Source organism: Pollicipes pollicipes, unplaced genomic scaffold, assembly GCF_011947565.3.
Source record: "Pollicipes pollicipes isolate AB1234 unplaced genomic scaffold, Ppol_2.1 Scaffold_5724;HRSCAF=6776_pilon_pilon_pilon, whole genome shotgun sequence".
Taxonomy (NCBI): domain Eukaryota; kingdom Metazoa; phylum Arthropoda; class Thecostraca; order Pollicipedomorpha; family Pollicipedidae; genus Pollicipes; species Pollicipes pollicipes.
Genome location: NW_023596746.1, coordinates 44,967,445 through 44,971,456, shown reverse-complemented (window position 1 = coordinate 44,971,456; position 4,012 = coordinate 44,967,445). Strand labels below are relative to the sequence as shown.

At 42.9% G+C, this 4,012-nt stretch overlaps 1 long non-coding RNA gene across 1 annotated transcript; it reads left to right on the top strand.

Annotated features, from left to right (window-relative positions):
- The first annotated feature begins 8 nt into the window (after positions 1 to 8).
- LOC119102313 (uncharacterized) lies at positions 9 to 2,284 on the top strand. The gene is made up of 3 exons (XR_005094684.1): positions 9 to 125; positions 1,249 to 1,319; positions 2,217 to 2,284. It is a non-coding gene; the product is annotated as an uncharacterized LOC119102313 (long non-coding RNA).
- Positions 2,285 to 4,012: the final 1,728 nt, after the last annotated feature.

Genomic DNA, 4,012 nt, shown 5'->3' with positions numbered 1-4,012 from the left:
AGACCTGTCGCAAAACGGTGGTCGAGTTCGGCCCGCCAGCAGAACATGAGTCAGCGCACGAGGCCGGCGCTTCACAGGACCGTCACCAGGCCTGTCGCGCGACGGTGCATGGGACTGTGGTAGAGGTATGTTGTCGGCGGTTGTGCTCTAATTTAAACGTAGATAATTTGAGTCAGGGAATTTTTGCAAAATAGATATGGATTTCGAAAACGTGAATATCTCACTTTTCAGAGACTGCTCTGACCTATCAATTCAGATGGTGATTGAGCCTGAGCCGTTTTCATGCGTTCTGCAGTACTGCAATCAGCCTTAGATGCAAAGTCTCACCGATTACTGCGTACATAACGGATGTTGCCGCCATGCGGAAGGCCCATTAACACAACTACGGCTCTCGTTGGTTTGGCGCCTGTGGCTGCTCTTTCATATATGAAGGCCTCGACAATTATATTTTTCTTGGACTCGATCGCCGCATGGCTTATGGAATGGGGATATTTGAATGACGTTATTATGACGCTATGAACACCATGGTGACTTAGAAATACTCTTCCCGTTAAACCTCTCCTCATTTTCGCGGGCGTGAAGCTCAGAAACCAACGAGCCTTAGGTCTTAAGAAGGACAGGATTGTAGACGGCACTGAAAGGTCTTCAAGATGGCTACGCCAGTTTAAAACCCACTACGAACGTGGGACACTCCCTTTAAGGAATCAGTTTGCGACAGATAAGATCTTTTTGAAATGTTCACTGTGTGTTTGATGTTACAAAGATAAAGCATACAATTATTTATCCAAGCGCCACATCCTAAGGCTATCTATATACTTCCCCTTCTACCTTTAACCCGAACTGCTTCTACCTTTCCACAGAATCGGCATGTTTACTCTGATCCCCGTGTCCTATTTATGTATTTATTATAGTTTGCGATGCTCTAGCAGTGTTTTTAGGATTTGTCTGACAGCAATACTTTTTGTAACTTGCTGCTAAAACAGAAATGTCAGCTCTTACATGTGCATCAAGTAGCAAAACCATTGCACCAAAAAAACCCTTATTAGTAAACGCATTAGCCGTCAATCTCGGAACATTGTTTTCTGCGACCATTTTTGTTTTTCATTCCGCGGTATTTGCTGTAATCGAATTTATGTTTAACATGAAGAGCTTATCATTTTTTTGAAATTAAAGTATTTTATAAGTTTAGTATGCACTGTTTAGCATTCATAATGCACTGACACCCACATCTGTCTTCTCATCTGGCAGCTGATGGCCTACGGAAGTCGGTGTTTCAGTCAGAAAACATCTTGGCGGCCCGCCCAAATTCAGCAAGCAAGGTGAACAATCAGTGGATGGACGCAGTGGGCTGCCCACCACACCGTCTGAAAGGAAGCGTTTGACCTAATGTTGTAACGAGAATTAACAAGAACTCGTGGGTGTGCAAGAACAACAAACGTTTTGAGTATCATGCTGACTGCCATTTAACCGACTATATCTAGAGAAATGATTGCATTTCATAGAGGAGACTGGCTTTTATGCAGCAGTCGACAGTTGGGTGATAATTCCTTCCGTTCGTCTGCTCTTAATATGCACCCATGATAAAACTTTGCCGTTAAAGGAATGTTCCGCATCAGATATTGAATCAAGCACCAGATATGATGAAATAAGTTCACTTATAACTGAGGGTATATTTTTGACTGGAAAGACTGCTCTAGGCAACACAATTTCTGTTTAGTAAATATGTTCCTTAATAAGTCATTGTTGGATGATGTCATTATACCTTGCACAACATTGATTTGAGTCAACTGACTGCCATTATATCTGAGAATCCTGCTCACTAACGCCAGATATGAACGACTCGACAATGATATTTTGTTTTGCATTGGTCGCCACATGGCTAATGGAATGACGGGATTTGCATGGCATTATTATGGCGTCATGGGTGCTTGGATAGCCTCGAAATAGTTTTGAACCAGTCTGCACATCTTTGCGGGCGTGTGCCTCAGAAACTGGAGGGGATTAGGTCTTGAGAAGAACAGGGCCGTGAACTGTACCGATTCATCTTCAAAATGGCCAATTCAGTTCAAACTCCATACAAATGTGGAACACTCCCTTTGGGTCTCCTTGGCTCGAGGGCGAACCTCCTGGGGTTCTTTACTTTCGTCAGAAAATGTTAGGTTTGACTGACACCCAGTAAGCTGTGCATTTCATAACTTCCTTGTTTCTTTTCTCAGCTGGAGATTTTAGCTGCCGAGAAGTGCGCGCTACTGGTCAAAAAAGGCAAACGCTGGTAAGGTTTCAGGTATGTTCTTCTATTACGTACATCATTTTGTCGCCTTTCTTTTCTGATTGGGACCAAAAAGAAGACGGCGAAATAACACCAGGGTGAATGTGTTTTCCAAAAGACTTTCGACTCAACACGTTTCGGTCAGTTGTCCGGATGCCAGCTTTGGAAAGCTTGAGTCGTGTTCAAACGCCGTCGCCGGCAGGCGGAATATCTACCCTGATTAGTCAGTGTGATTGCGATTGGCCTTGTTGGCTTTCCTGATGAAGGCATGCCACGTGCATATCTGGCATTTGTGAGGTTTTGTAGAGACTGAACGCCCATGGTGCTGCGTTCCTTACACTGACCATCCTGCATCCTGTATCCTGCTGCAGATCATACTTGTAGTTCATAAGGAATTTTTCTTTTCAAAAGCTAACCGACGTTCTCTGAATTTGATTATATATATATATATATATATATATATATATACGGCTATTTCAGAAGCGTCGTGTTCACGCGTTTATTCCGTCGCAACCCGTGTATTTTTTCGAAGGCAGACTGCAGAAACAGCGCCTGCTGTGCCACATGTGTGGCTTTCAGTTCACCAATTCCAGAATTTCTCAGCATTTTCGACGTCACCACAAGATAACGGATGATGAAAAGCTGAAAGAAGCAAAACAGGACATAGAAAAGTTTTCTAACGACCTTGCGACGAGGTACTCATTACACACGCACGCACTAACACCTTCCGTCTGACGAGCGCACGTGCGCACGCACGCACGCACGAACGCACGACAGGCAGCCAGATAGAGACGTTCATATATATATATATATATATATATATATATATATATATATATATATACATATATTGTTATCTCCTTTGCCCTAGTGGCTCTCGAAAACAACGCTCTTGCACAAAGGTCATCGGGATCAAGGCCCTTCCATCTGTACAAGGTCATAAATAAAGTTGAGAGCAGTTTTGAGCGCCTTCGTAACGCTTCTATCGCATCTATTTGCGGCCTTTTTACGTTTTATGAACCGATCTTGTGCTTGATGTTATTCATACCCATACTAACATTCACATATCGATAACATCCGATGCATGGCTGGGCGCAAAATGGCCTGACTTCCGACGACAAAATGACCATCGACGCCCTTAAGCACTAATCACCATCACCACCATCTGATGTATACTACCATCACGCCGACCTCGGATGTTGAAGGAACATCTGAAGGCGAAGTGATCCCGCCTTAACGGAAGATCCCGCCTTAGCTATTTTACCACCCCTGTAGTGACATTCATGAAACTAGGCGTGCAAAAAGCGCATTTTCAGGCCTTGGAATGCTATGTTCGATAACGAATAGTCCGAACTATTGAATAATATATTTCGACCCAGCATTTCACTTTTTAAACAATTAATATCCTTCAAGCTCATTTAAAGCATTTCAAGCGTAAACTGAGTCATTCTAAGACAAATATCTGTTTTAAGTTAGTCGGGTGCCAAAAAATCAGGATCCTGCTTTTGACATCTCTAATTCCATAACTGGTGTCAATAACCATAATGGCTTCAAACTTGGCGCACGCACGTACCATCATGATTTATTTCACATCCATCCCGAATTTGTGAAAATGATTAAAGTGCGGGTCAGGTAAGCGAGGTAAGTATTTAAAATATTTCGCTTTTACATGAAATAACGTGAAAATTCGAGGTAATACTTGAAGCGTTTCCCCGTGTAATGTATCTGTGTTGACCTTGTGTT